Source organism: Carcharodon carcharias, chromosome 17 (genome assembly GCF_017639515.1).
Source record: "Carcharodon carcharias isolate sCarCar2 chromosome 17, sCarCar2.pri, whole genome shotgun sequence".
Lineage (NCBI taxonomy): Eukaryota > Metazoa > Chordata > Chondrichthyes > Lamniformes > Lamnidae > Carcharodon > Carcharodon carcharias.
In genome coordinates this window covers 118,445,838-118,461,520 of record NC_054483.1, presented here as the reverse complement: position 1 = coordinate 118,461,520, position 15,683 = coordinate 118,445,838, and positions in this window count along the sequence as shown.

Sequence of the window (15,683 nt, the reverse complement as noted above, 5' to 3'; positions counted from 1 at the left end):
GGGGGGGGGGGGGGGAGGGGGGGGGCGGCGAAAAACAACCAAAATAAACCCCCAAAAGCGGCAAAACTCCGAGAAAATGGCGGCTCCCCCGCCCCGCCCCGCCCCCCCCCCCCCCGTCCTGTACTAACTCAGAGTCTGGGGGGGGTGGAGACATAAATATTACAAGGGAAATACGTGGGATTGTAGCCTCCTGTTGAAGCAAGCATTCATCAATAGTGAATAATTCTTTTATTTGAGTCTTTTTTTTTGGTGCGTTCGTTTACATTTAAAATAGGAGAACGTTTTAACTTCCTACATAGTGTCTTCTCCCCCCCCCCCCCGTCTTTGATATTGGTATGATCCCAGTGAGGTCAAAGGTTTGGCGCCAAAAGGAAGTCCTGCGCCTGGATCTGAGCTTGGTATTAAAGGGGCATGTCAAATGTCCCTTTAAACAGTGTCAGCCTTTATGTCGGCGGGCATTTATTTTAGAGTGAGTGTTAGGGATAATGTGAATCTCATGCAGCTTGGTTGTTGGTGCATGTGTTTCATTGGTTCAAGGTTTTGGAGATTTATTTTTGCCCAAATCTGACTGCAAACATCCAAAATCTTTCTAAAAACAGAAAATGCTGGAAAAACTCAACAGGTCTAGCAGCATCTGTGGAGAGAGAAACAGAGTTAACGTTTGGAGTCCAAGCAGCAAGGGAGAGGGTCCTGAGGATGAAGCAGCTACTGCCTCAATATTAACATCAATGAAATTGGGAGCCCAATTTAAAATCCACTTCTGCTGTACCAGTTTACCACTGGCCCAATGGTTGAGAAACCCAGCAATGAAAGGGAGGTGGATCTACAGAGCAAGGCTTTTTTCAGCGCATCCTGTGGATCAGGAGGAGGAGGAGTGCTCCCCTGGCCTTTAAGGAAACTTTTGGCCTCCACCTGCCAATTGCAGTGACTGTCTTCCCCTCCCACCCCCAATCGCTGAACACCTCTCACCCAACACCCACCACCCCACCCAATCTTGGCCTCTTTCTCCCCTTCCACGTTTGCCAACTGCCTCTTGCGCACCCCCAGCCCCAGTCGCAGACCTTCCCCTCTCCTGATTGCTCGAGACTGCTTTCAAGGGTCGCTGACTGTGGCCTACTGCCACTGGTTTTTCCTCCCAGGTCAGGCTTTCAATTTGACTAATTGCCAGGCAGAAAACAGAACAAAAATGTTATTATGCTGTCCTTAATTATTATGAGATTCTTCAGCAGTCTCCCAGACAACCACCCCGTAAATATTAGAGCCTAGACGTTTTTCCATGGGCCAAGTAAGGAAGAAAAATTAGTTGGATAATTTGTGCCATGCACACATTTTCTAGCTATAAAGCAGCAATGGTTGAAATTTTAGGACGGCAACAATGCATCCTTTCAGCCACATGAGAGCACATGATAGAGGTTGACCTCATTTGCAGGAAGAAAAATAGCAATTTACAAAAAGAACACTGGCAAGAACTTAATCATCAAACATTTAAGTAGGTGTGGCTGGTCATTGTGCCTCAGAAATACCTCGAGAACTGACCAAAAATTATGAAGAATGTATGTCTGGTAAATTTACATTTCAGGAAAAGGCTGAAGTGGTATAAAACTTCATGTAGACTTAAGTTTGGTAGAAAAATTGTTCATTCAACTATGCAATATACATGATGTACAACCACTTGTATTGTAACATAAAAATAAGGTAATTGATTGTAGTAAGCATACAAGCATAGAGGTTAATAATACATTTGTACAAAGAAAATTATTTCAGGGATATGGGGAAAAAGGGGGGAAGTGGAACAAACTGAATTGCTCTTTGAAAGAGCTGGCACAGGATCAATGGGCTGAATGGTTTCCTTCTGTACAATCCAATGATTCTATAATAGTTAGGTCACAGCTGCTACAAACACAATGGGCAACTGGCCTCCTTCTGTGCAGAATGCCTCAATGTCACGTTTAAGTTCCCGGTAATAGATCAAGAAGCATGTGCTCCATAGTACTATTGATGACTAAATATGTTTTTTTTTCCTCCATATTGAAAATAAAGTACAGTAAGGCAATGCAGGATTGGAATTTTGGGAAGCTGTGACATTGACATAGTGTCCTGTAGAACTCAGAAATGAATTGCTAAATGCCAAAAGAGGACAACAACCATGTGATGTAAGGATAACACTAAGTCAAGAACTTTTATTGATAAATAGCCTGATCTCGTGGCTAATTTATTGTTAATGGCAGGAGGAAATAATCATAATTTAAAAGTACCTCAATATGTGTCCAAATTGTTTGTCATAATTACTCATCCTACACAGTGAGTGCAGTAGCATTGAGACCACATATAGAAAGTTTCAACAATTTCAGCTGACTTATTTCCTCCAATTTTACTCTTAACGGTAATTCTAGGACACCATCAAATTATAAGAAAAGAAAGACTTGCATTTATATAGCACTATGACCTCTGGACATCCCAAAGCAACTTAGAGCTTATGACGTATCTTTGAAGTGTGGTCCCTTCAAAGTTAACTAGACCAGCCACATAAATACTACACTTACAAGAGATGAGGCTGAGTATTCTGAGGCAAGTGACTCACCTCCTGACTCCACAAGCCTTTCCACCATTTAAAAGTCAAAGCCAAGAGTGTGATGGAATGCTGTCCTCTTGCTTGGGTGAGTGCAACTCCAACTGCACTCAAGAAGCTCAACAACATCCAGGACAAAGCTATCTGCTTGATCGGCACCCCATTCACTACAGTAAACATTCAATCCAACCACAACTGGTAGCAGTGTGTACCATCTACAAGATACATTGCAGCAACTCACCAAGGGTCCTTCAACAGCACCTTCCAAAACCGGAGCATCAACCACTTAAAAGAACAAGGGCAGCAGGCACATGGGAACACCACCACATCCAAGTTCTCCTCCAAATCACACATTGTCCTGACTTGGAAATATATCACCATTTCTTCATTGTTGGATCAAAATCCTAGAATTCCCTCCCATCACAACACAGACGACATTTCAAGAAGGTGGCTCACCACAACCTTCTCAAGGGCAATTAGGGATGGGCAATAAATGCTGGCCTTGCCACAGTACTTACATCTCATGAATGAATACATGAAGAAAAGAATGTGGGTAAATTCAACAGCCAATTTTGCATGAGGCCCATAATAGCAATGAGATAAATGATCAGATAATCGGGTTTTGCAAACTTGATCAAGGAATAAACGTTGGCCTGCTCACCAGTGAGAACACTCCTGCTCTAGTGTCATGGTATCTTTTATGTCCACCTGAGGGAGCAAACGGGACCTTTTAAAGATCTCATCTTAAAGATGACACCTCCGACAATGCTGCACTGAAGTGTCAGTCTAAGCCTCTGAAATGGTGCTTGAAGCCACAACCTTCTGACTCCAATGAGAGAGCTACCACTGAACTACAGCTACAGAATAGGAGAGGAGACTGGATAAATCAAGATTTAATGATTAGATGTGTTCAAGTTTGGGTTTTAAAAGCCTGTAAATTGTGAGAAGGAGGGAAAGACTGGGAAAGTTAAGGAGAATCGATAAACAGTGCTTTATTAAGCACCATGAGAATGCAGAGATAAAATGCTTGTGCAGTAGGTTTGGATTTTAAATAGGACAAGAGGTAAAGTTCAAAAGTATGATGACAACAGTAGTATAAAATAGAGGAAGACAAGAAATATTGAGATAGAAGATCACCCATCTGACAAAAAGGCTTTACTAGGAAGTGTATAAAGGAAATGTATAAAATTAACTTTCTGTGACTGCACCTCCCTTCCTTTTGGGAAAGTGTCTAAACTCCTCTCAACACTTCCGTAGCTTTTAACTAACTTTAAATCCAGAATTCTTGAGTACATAATCCCCATACTCAGCAATATGTTATTTGAAGTTCAAATGATTTAAACAGTTCAAAGTTAGGGAGGTGGCCAAAAAGCTTGGTCAAAGCTTTTTCAGAGGGGTTTTAAAGAATGAGAAAGAGCTGGAAAGGCAGAGATATTTTGGGGATGCATAGTGCTTGATCAGTTGGAGCCGCAAATACCATGGTGGGCAAAGGGAGTAGGGGTACCAGAATCAATGGAATTAGATTGCCCCATAATCTTTTATATCGATGGAATACAAGCCTAGATTTGGCAGCTTTGCCTCACAATTTAACTCTTTAACCCAGAGCATATGCTTTGCATGGATGCTCCCTTGCAATGTGATCGTGCTTTGCAAGCCACATCAATATAAGAATGTAAGAAATAGGAGCTGGAGTAGGCCATTTGACCTTTGAGCCTGCTCTGCCGGTCAACAAGATTGTGGCTGATCTTCCACCTCAATTCCACCTTCCTACACTATCGCCATATTTCTTAATTCCCTTTCGACCCCAAAAATCAAAGATTGGATAGGCTCGGGTTGTTTTTCCTGGAACAGAGGAGACTGAGGGGAGATTCAATTGAGGTATTTAAAATTATGGATGGCCAAAATAGAGTGTATAGAAAGGCCAATTTCCCTTAGCAGAGAGGATAATATCCAGGGGGCTTACATTTAAATAATTGGCAGATTAATTAAAAGGGAATGAGGAGAATTTTTTTTTATCCAGAGAGTGATGGGCATCTGGAACTCACTGTAAATAAAGACAGAAATCCTCATCATATTTTTTAAAAAACTTGTATCTTAATGTGCCAGAACCTACAGAGGGCTACAGAGCTGGAAAGTGGGATTTAGTTGGATATTTCTTTTTCAACTGGTACAAGAGCAATTGATTAAATGGCCTCCTTATGTGCCACAAACCTTCTATGTTTCAATGGATACACAGGTTGTTGTGGAGTCGAGGGTGGTGATGGAGAGGTAGAGGTGGGCTTTGTCTGCAAACATGTGGAAACTCATGCAATGCGTGTTGTTAGTATCAATCAAGAGACACGATCTATGATTAATCTATAGCTCAGTGTTGCAGAAATGCTGCATTTAGCCACCGAGCTCAATAACCTAAGACTTGGATTCATTTCTATCTACTTTCTTTCAATCTTTTCCATGAGCTTTGATAAATACATTGAGCAGAGCCTGACACGGTATCCTACAAGAAGTCGCAATAAATTTTGTCCTTCATACTTAGTCAATATTACATCGTTTTACTGATCTATTTATACCTCCAAAATCCTATTTGCTTTGACAATCATTGGCATTCAATTTAAGAGCAAATCATCATTTGGGCAACTATCAAATTTTCCCTGTCTCATCCTATTTCATACAATTACCTTTATTGTTGAATCATATTTGCTATTTTGAGTATCAATGCTATTCACTTCACATTTCTCAGCTTTAAATGTCATGTTCTATCCATCCGTTCAACTGCTATGTCTCTTTACATCCTCAAACTATGTCCCTTTCCTCAGAGAACCCTGGTCTCCTATACTTCTGGAATAATTCACAGATTTAGATATCCTACTTACAACCCTCTCAATGAGTTCATTCATAACTATTAGGGAGTGGAAGGGTCCCATGCTTTTCCTGAGCAAAGACATGTCAGTGGAATGATTTAATCCTTTAAAGAATAATCTGAGTCTAAGCTTCAGCTTTGTAGCAAAGATTTCGTATTGAGTTATGGCTCCGAGTTTGAGATCATTAAGACATTAAGAAAGGCTTCAAGAACTCAAGTACTTATTGTTCTGATTCAGTCACTTGCAATCGTGGAGGGAACTGGCCAAGTGGATTCAAAGAGGTTCTTTGTGGCATCCTTCAATGGACACATTCATCAGGATAGTCGGTATCTGAATCCTACTGACTAGAAGGTAACAGGTTTCATTTTAGGCCTTGGTGAGTTACTGCCACTACTATTACATCTCAAACAACAGCAACTTGCAGTTAAAAAGCAACTTTAGTGCAGAATAATGGCTCCACAGATTTGTAAATAAAACAGTTGTGTCCAGGCAAAAGAAGAGGGTAGTGAATGTCTGGAATTCTCTACCCCAGAGAGTTGCGGAGACTAGATCACAAAGTATTTAAAGAGGAGGTAGGTAGATTTTTGAAATATCGGGGAGTTGAGGGCTATGAGGAGCTGGCACGAAAGAGGAGTTGAGGCCCAGGGCGGATCAGCCATGATCTTATTGAATGGCGGGACAGGCTTGAGGGGCCGAATGGCCTACTCCTGCTCCTATTTCTTATGTTCTTATGATCCCAGCTAGGGCGATAATCAATTCCAGCACTCCTTGGCTAGTGACAGGGAAAATTAGATAGGGCCAGGCTCTTGACTGCTGCCCAGTGATTTCTTTTGGGGGAAAAATACGCTACCAGTGGCAGAATGTGACTTTGATGTTAATGATAGTCAATAGTTGTCTGACACTCACTGTCTAGGTTCACAAACAGAGAATGACTGTTTGGATGAAATGCCAGTCGTCAATCCCTTTGAAGGGAGATTGGGAAGAAAACTGGCAAAAATATTTTCTCTATTTAATTCTCAATGGATTGGTGAAATTCATAGGGACAATGTTCCTGCTCCTTTCACCATAAAAAATGCATAATTCCTGGGGTGCAAGATCTGCTGTTTGCTGTTTTTACCCTGCCCCAGGACTTCTGGGCCTTTCCTGGGTATTGGGGATTGCTCTGTAACTGCAGTAGGGTGCCAGAGCACCCAAAGAACACAGTGCTGTGCACTGCCTTGGGCCTTTGGGAGGCCAAAGCATTTAAGTTAGATAAATTTTATGAATTTCTACAGCTCTAGGATTCTTAAGCCTTTTCAGTAACCTCTGACTGCCAAAGAAGAGTGGCATGCAGGAAACCCTGATTTTCGAGGCTCAGCAAGCAACTGACGTGTGGTAGAGTGTTGGATACAGTTCAGTGGATCTTAATGAAGTCTCCATAGTCTTTAGTAGGTTAAATGTATGTATTTATTAACTACAAGAACTATGTATGTATACATAGTAAAGGGTTCAAACAAGGTGCTCTCTCCATGCTTGCATGTGCACGCAGCTCTGTCCAACACTAGACTGACCCCCTAGGCAGGTCATGTGTTCTCTTACATCACTGTGTGAGCGGTACTGTACTCAGTCCCACGTTAACCCTATATGTGCCAGATCTTTATGCTACACTTCCCCCCATAAGTAGTTATTTAATGTATTTCAAGTTATTCTAGTTTACCCCATATATTTACATCATTGTTACTACCCAAACTCCCCCTTCAAGCCTCTGAGTTCAGAGTTTCAGGCGGTCTCGAAGCCTTGTAACTCATCTATATCTCGTTCGCACTGCTGTTGGAGGAGTGGTAAGCTCTGTCATTGCAGATAAACTCTGTTGATTTGGAGGTTGTTCTCGCGTCTGAGTTTCTTTTCATCCTTTATTCCCATTCCTTGGTATTGAGCCGCTCTTTAATTCGGCAGTTCCAGTGATCAGTGGATGTTGTTCCATCCCATTTTTTGCGGGGTGGATGAACATTGTGCTCATCATCATGTCATTTTGTTTTCCTCTGCTTCCTTCATTATGTGGGTTATCACGATGTCCTCCTTGATGGAAGATGGCCATTCCTGTTATGAGGATGCGGTTTTATAGTAAGTTCGCCTTTGCGTTTGGCTGTGTGGTGTGCTGTTGTCAATGGACGGCTGCTACTTGGTTCCAACATCTATCTGTGGCCCTGTCATGCTGGTCGGGAGTTGCCACTTTTGCTCTCTGGTCGCAGTGTTGACTTCATCAACAGTCGTCAAAGCCAGAGGTAGAGGCTCTTCAGGCTGCTCTCCAGTCTATTCCCCACTGGAGGCATTGTGGTAACCATCTGAGCAGTTGGCTGATCTGACCAATGAGGGTTTTCCAGCACCTGTTATGCAAATGGGCAAACCTGCTCTGCAAAGAGAGAAGACGGTTCACAGCCTAAGTCCCAGTCAGGATACTCTTTCTTGTTGGAGCTCTTGGGATCTTGCAGTTCTGTATAATTTATGACAGTGGTTCTCTTGACATCTTCTACCATTTCGAGGAGATCCAGGGACACACAGGCATCTCTGCTCAAGAGAGAAAAAGATTGGTTATGGGTGCATCAGCTCAAAAATGTGTTTGCTGCCATACCTTAGTGGTTCCAGAATCATACTTATGACCGGAAGTCAGATTCTTCTGGGCCCATAGAGTGGTGTGTCTGTTGTTTGAAGCCAGAGGTCTCTCATGCACAGTTCTTTGTCTGATAAGGCTGTGACACTGGCTCCCATGTTCAATTTAAGGTTTGTGTAAGTTGGGAATCTGGTTTTTTACATTGCAGTTTTTTAAACCGCAATTTCTGACAACTGAACTATTTAAAAGTTTCTCAGGGCTTGCTTTATCCTGGAATTGAAAAGTAGTTTTAGCTCATGACTGTTAGGCTTGCTGACTCTGCACTCTGGGAGTTGAAGCTGGACATTCAAGACATGGAGTCTTCTGCTGCAATGAGGAATTTTAAATTTCTGCCTTCAGCTTCTAAGCCTTTCTTTGGCACTTTACACAGCTAATTTTCCTCTGCGTGTCTGCCTCTCGAGCTTTTCTTCAGGTCAGAATGATTCTTTGAATTTTTCTTTAGCCATGCAGGATTTTAGTTTCTCTCTGCATTTTTTGAAAGCTTTTGGGTTTTTCCATTCGTTGCCACCATGTTGTAGGGTGCTGGTAGGTCTTAATGAAGCCTTCATAGTCTTAAGTAGGTTAACTGTATGTATTTATTAACTACAAGAACATGTACATATATACAGTAAAGGATTCAGGCTAGGAGCTGGCTTCTTGCTTGTTTGTACACACAGCTCTGTCCAACATTAGACTGACCCCTAGGTGCAGGTCATGTGTTCTCATACATCACTGTGTGGGTGGTACTGTTCTCAGTCCCACATTAACCCAAACATGCTGGACCCTTATATTACATGCAGGACTTCTATTCCCCCTATATCCCACTATGGGGCTGACCATCAACAGGCATTGCCCCAAGCCATGAACTAACAAGTGCTCCATTTTAGGAAGAATATTTGAACCAGGGATAAGATGCCATGTCAGCTTAATAGGAAGATACCAGAGAAGATACAGCTATATTGGGAGTCTCAAAAAAGCTAGGGTTGTATTCACTGGAGCAGAGAAGGATAAGGGAGATGTAATGCAAATGAAAGGGTTTGAAAGAGTAAGCAATGGTAGATTATTTTCACTGGCTGGCAGAATGGTAATGAGGGCACTTAAATTTAGGATTATAGTCCTGTAGTTTTAATTTAAAGTTTCTTAGTTCAAATTGCCTGCGAATTCAATTTTAACTAAATTCTCACTTTGAAATGTTAATTATATAGCTTTGAAATGTTAATTCTATAGCTTAATTCAAATTACTGGATTATTTAAAACAAAATTTGTGCAAAATTAACTTTGGGTCATGAGCAATGGATTATAGAACCGGAAATATAATCAGGAGGATAGTTGTTTCTCACATAAATGATTATAATATGGAATACATTATCACAAGTGGCTATTGAAGACAATTGAATCACAACATTTAAGAGGGAATTGGATTAAAACCTGAAGAAGGAAAATACTAAGGAACGAAAAGGGAAGTGAGACTAGCTCCGATGTTAAGTTCTTAATGATCACTGGTATGACAGGCTGAAATAGCCTTTGATTCTGCTTAAACATCCATGGATTTATGAGCTAGGAGAATTAACTCCTAAGGAAGCTTCAAGGTAAACATGAATAACGACGAGTTGTACAGTTGATACTAGGAATTTCTGCCAGAATAATATTCCAGAAAATGCAATAAAAGCAAATTCGGTTGAATCATTTGAAAAGGAAGTGGGCAGTTTCCTGATTCAATAGGGAGTGGAGGGATATGGGTTTGGCTTTTGGGTGGAGTGATGTTAAAAAAAGGCTGTTTAAACAAAAAGGCCAGAGCTAGCATCCTTACACGTGGAAAAGGGTGAGTTATTGTAGTTGCTAACTTTCTCATGTTCTGACAGCATGAAGTAATTTATTAAATTGAGAAACCTGCATAAAAAAGGGGAAGGCCCATAGTGAAAAATACCAGCAGGGCTGAAAAGAGTTGGATAAAACTTGATGTGAGTTATGAAGCAGCAATTTGATGATACCTCATTTTGTTTTACAATGATAGCACTGGTAAGTGTAGGTCATCTCTAACAGAGTTTAGAGCTGCCCATTCTAACATCTCAGCCACATCAAAAAAGGACTAGCTGGTACAGAAGTATGCAAGGGACAGTTTGTATTTCAGTGCTAAAAATCTTGGAAGTAGGTGCTGTGTTAATTTAACCCTTTGGGTCACAAAATTCAGCCCCTTTAGCACAATGGGGGCCATTCCAGAACCAAAATGGCACTCGTACCGCTTTCTCTCACCTTGCTGAGAGTATGGACAGATGTGTTATGAGTTTGCATAGAAGTGTGCAAAATATCGTGACCTCAGTCAGCACCTAACTCTGATTTTTAAATTCATTCTATGGTATGTGGGCATCGCTGGCTTGGCTAGCATTAATTGCCCATCCCTAATTGCCCTTGGGAAGGTGGTGGTGAGCTGCCTTCTTGAACCACTGCAGTCCCTGTGGTGTAGGTACACCCTCGGTGCTGTTGGGGTGGGAGTTCCAGGATTTTGACACCAGCACTGCCATTTGGACCTCACCTCTCTAGTTACTGCTTTCTCTTAAACACACACAGATAAGAATGCATTCAGGAGCACAAAGGATCCCTGCCCCACCCTCAACTCCCCCCCACCCCGCCACGTGGAATTTATAGGGATCAACAACAATTGACAGTGTCGTTGCAGATTACCTCTTACTTGCTGCTCGAGTTTGTGGAAGTGCTGGGTGCTTTGAGGAATTGGTTCCAGTTGGGGAAGTCTATAGGCAGTGGTGCTCCATGTGGGGAAGTCATTGGTTGCTACAGTAAAGCATATCACTTGCTCACACTCCTGGATGTCATAGTAGCAGACCCCATGGGCTGGAGTGTGAGAGAGAGATGATGTTGAAGCAGCAAAGAAATGACATGTTGCTCACAGATAGAGAAGGAGGGCGACAAGAGCTCTCAGCAGTAGGTCTTATCCACGTGGAGTCTACCAGGAGCACTTCATTACCTCCGCCTAAGCCATGAGCAGTGTCTGCACCACCAAAGATCATGAAGGAGGTGCTCACAGAGCTCTTCCACCTCTTAGAAGCAGACCTGCAGTCTCAGAGCAGGACAAGCGTGGTGCTGGCAGTGGCTGTGAACACGGCCATAGTCCTTATTTTCTTTGCATCAGGATCCTTCCAGCCTGGAGCAGGTGACATATTTATCATCTCTTACCATCCATTCTGATATCAGAGAGGTGACAGAATCCCAGTTTGCCAGGGAAATGGATGTCATTGTCTATTCTCCGAACAGAGAAATGCAGCTAGAGTGTGCACATATGAAGAAGAGTCATATTCAACTCGAAACGTTAACTCTGTTTCTCACTCCTCAGATGCTGCCTGACCTGCTGAGTAGTTCCAGCACTGTCTGTTTCTGTTTATTGCAGGGTCTGCCAAGATAGCAGGCTTCCCCATGGCGCAGGCTGCTAACACCTTCTCACACACGGATTGGCAATGTTGATTACTACTCAGTGAATGGGCAGTTGGTGTGCAACCACACTCAGGGCGTGCCACTGAATGCCCATTATCCTGGCAGCAGCCATGATGGTTCATTTTGTGCCAAGCTGCATTTCCATCTATCCTTCAGCTGCCAGTTCAAGCCAGAAGGTAGCTGGTGGATAACAAGAGTTAGTTGCTCTCCACCTGGCTGTTAAGTTGTCTCTGAAACTTAACCATACCTGGCTAGCAGGAGTACAATGAGAGGTATCCTGCCGCCAAAAATAAAACCATGATTGAGGTGCTGAATCAATGGTTCTGCCGCCTCAACCACTCTCGAAAAATCTTCGAACACTCACTGGAGCAGGTGTCCCGATTTGTGCTGGTTTATTGCACCCTCCGCAACCTGGGTCATCACAAGGACACAGCCCTTATTACCAGGGCTTCTCCTCACCTCTCCCCAGTGTCTCCCCACCATCTCAGAAGAAGGAGAAGGAAGACAAGGAGGAACAAGGGAGGAGGGAGCTGGCATATCCACATTCCAGCTAGGCTATTTGTGAACACCTAATATGTCTCTGGCTCCCGTGAATACAACCCAAATTTCCCATTGTACAACAGTCACACATTTTACCATCCATCTGTTATGGACTATCACCCTCTTGGCCACAAACCTGAAATAAAACCACCACAAAGCAACCATTCCATACCAACTTTATCTAACAAAACATCCAATATTCCATATGGAATTTAACTAATAAACCTTGTGCATTCCCTTAGCACCTGTCTTGTTGTTGCCATTCCTGACCTAGTGTTCCTAGACAATACTAGCCCTGTGGCTGAAGGAAAGCTACTGACTTACAGTTGAGGGGAAAAAGGAATAGAAGGATATGTTGATAGGATGAGATGAAGTTAGGTGGGAGGAGTCTTAAGTGTATAGGTGCCTGCATAGACAGGTAGCAGAGCATTCCGAGTTAAAGGCAAAATACTGCGGATGCTGGAAATCTGAAACAAAAACAAAAAATGCTGGAAAAACTCAGCAGGTCTGACAGCATCTGTGAAGAGAGAAACAGAGTTAATGTTTCGAGTCCGTATGACTCTTCTTCAGAGCAAAAGGGAAGTAGAAATGTGGTGAAATATATACTGTTAAAGGGGGTGGGGCAGGTGAAGCTGCATAGAAGGCTACTGACAGGTGGAGGCAAAGGAGAGATTGCAAAAGATGCCATAAATAAAAGGTCAAAGTGTTGTTAATAGTGGTGGTACTGGCTAAAGGAGGTGCTAATGGTGACATTAAGAGTGGAAAGCAGAATGTGATAATGGCCGGACCAGGGTAAGCGCTCTGGACAGTGACAGATGAGTCCTAGTGAGGGTGGGGTGGGGGGAGGGGACTGTGTGGGGAAAAAGATCGAAAAGGCTAAAAGCTGGGGATAAAACAATGAATAAACATGGAAATAAATTTAAGGAATAATAATAATGCAAGTAAGTGGGAAAAATAAATAAATAAAAATAAAAATTAATATACAAAAAAGGGGTGGGGATGGAGGAGAGAGTTCGTGGTCTGGAACTTTCCAAGTGTTCGTTAAACCATAACTCAGAGCCCAAGTCTTGAGAAGAAGGGAACTAAGTGAAGAACTAAAGGACTGGTACAATTGAAAGAGTGAAAGCCATGTCATTTTCCAAAATGTCCCACTCAAGGAACTTGAGCTCATAATCAAGGCTGCCATTTCAGCGCAATACAGAGGTGCTCTGTTTTGAATGAGATATTAAACCAAGACTCCACCTGCCCTCCCAGACAGATGTAAAAGATGTCAAGACAAGATTCAAAGACAGGAGGAATTCTCCCAGTGTCCAGGCCAACATTTATCCCTTAACTAACATCATTAACATAGGTTATCCAGTCACTTATTCCATCGCTGTTTGTAGGACTTTGCTGTGTACAAATTAACCGCCACATGTACAACATTATAACAATTACTTTCTTAGACTTTAGGACAATGGGCAGTAAGACTCCACCACCGGCCTCGGTCCATCGCAATCTCTTCCGCTCCAGCCCAAGTGGTGTCCCACTTTTGGACTTGCTCTTTAATTGTACTTCACCAAGTCATCTTTGGCCAGCCCCATCTTCTTCTTTGGCTTTGCGATATCTACTTTACTGCCACTCTGGTGAGGTGTCCGTCCAGGAAGCGAAGGACATGTCCTGCCAATATCAGTCATCTCTCCATCACAATATCCAGCAGGTACTTCTGACCAGTCCTCTGAAGCACTCCCTCATTGGCGACGTTGTCTTTCCATGTGATGTTCAGGGTCTTACATAGGCAGCACTGGTGAAAGATGTCCAACTTATGTGACACCTTGGCTGTTCTCTTCCACGTTTCACTGGCATGGATTGTGAATGGTACTACTATGGACATGTAGAGTCGCAGCTTCATGGCCGTGTTGATGGTGTTGGCTGTCCACACTGTGCCGAGCCGCTGGAAGAAGATGCTGTGTTGCTGATTCTTGTGTGGACATTGATTTCTACATCACCCTCCCAGGAGATGTTGCTTCCTAGATTGGGGAAGTTGTTGACATCCTCGAAGTTCTGTTGCCCAACGGTGATAAGGAGGTTAGGGGGTGAGCACCAGTTGCCATCCAGTCATCATTGTCTTGGTCTTGTCGCAGCTGACGTGTAGACCAACTCGGTGCCACTACTCTCAAAACTGGTTGTCATGTCATATCATAACAATGACTCCACTTCAAAAAAGCACTTGGCCATAAAACATGTGACGTGAGAAAAAATTAATTCACACGACGAGTAGTTCGAGTCTGGAGTGTGCTGCCTGGAAGTGTGGTGGGAGCAGGTTCAATCCAGGCGTTCATAAAAGCAGTAGATGGTTTTTAATGGAAACAATGTGCAGGGATATGGGGAAAAGGCAGAGCAATGACAATAGGTGATAATGGTGCAGGCACAATGGGCCAAAGGGCCTCCTTCTGTGCCATTAAAATTCTGTAATATGTCCTGAGGTTGTGACAAACACTTGATAGATGCAAGTCCTTTTTTCCCTTTTCTTTTACAAAAATATCTTCCAAAACAGCAATGTTCAGGTTTAAATTGGGACTATTGACCATTTCTGCACAAATTATATGGCAATCACTAATAGGATTTTCTTGATAATGTTTTGAAGAGTTTCTAACATTATACAGGCCTTCCGGATTTCATCTCCATACAGTAATCTAAATGGAAGTGAATATGCCTATATTATAATAAATCTGTGGTACCCCAAGTGCATTTTATGCTCATTTAACTGCTGTTGCAAGTACTGTGTACTGCATTATCTTTTTTCATGTTCATATATCGGTGGTATTAAATGAAGAAAAATATCATTCAAATATAATTATTAAAATTACAGATCCTTTAATGTTTTTTGGGTGGAGGATAAGTGCTCCTCAGTTAAAGAGATGGTCAATTATTGTCTTTGCTACAATGCTTTGTGGGGAGGTTCAATCAAGGAAGTGGTATTGTCACTGGACTAGTAATCCAGAGACCCAGTGTAAAGCTCTAGGGACCTGGGATCAAATCCCACCTCAACAGATGGTGGAATCTGAATTCAATAAAAATCTAAAATTAAAAGTCTGATGATGACCCTTGCTGATTTTCATGAAAACCCACCTATCTGGTTCACTAATGTCCTTTAGGCAAGGAAATCTGCTGTCCTTACCTGGTCTGGCCAAATGTGACTCCAGACCCACAGCAATGTGGTTGACTCTTAAATTTCCCCTGAACAAAACAGGGCAGGGCAATAACTGCTGGCCTAGTCAGTGATGCCCACATCCTGTGAATGAATAAAAAAGAATTCTACCACTAACAGCTTGATTTCCATGGCAGCAGACATAAAAGGCTCATTCTTGAATCTGTCAAGATACCCGAGTCCAGTGAACACAAAAGCTAGAGGGGCCTGGCAAATGGAGGGTGCACCACATTAAAATATCTTATTTAAAATAGTCTTTAGAAAAACAGCAGGAATAAAGACTTGTTGTAAAATTTATCTGCAAATGACACTTGTGACATTACACTCCTTCAAAAAGAGGCTGAGCTGTATCCTTTTCCCCACAACAGTTCTAAACCAATACAATTTTTTTTAGGACGAGGTTGTGGTGAGAAGAGTGTGTTCATTACATCATGTTATTCAATGGTGTAG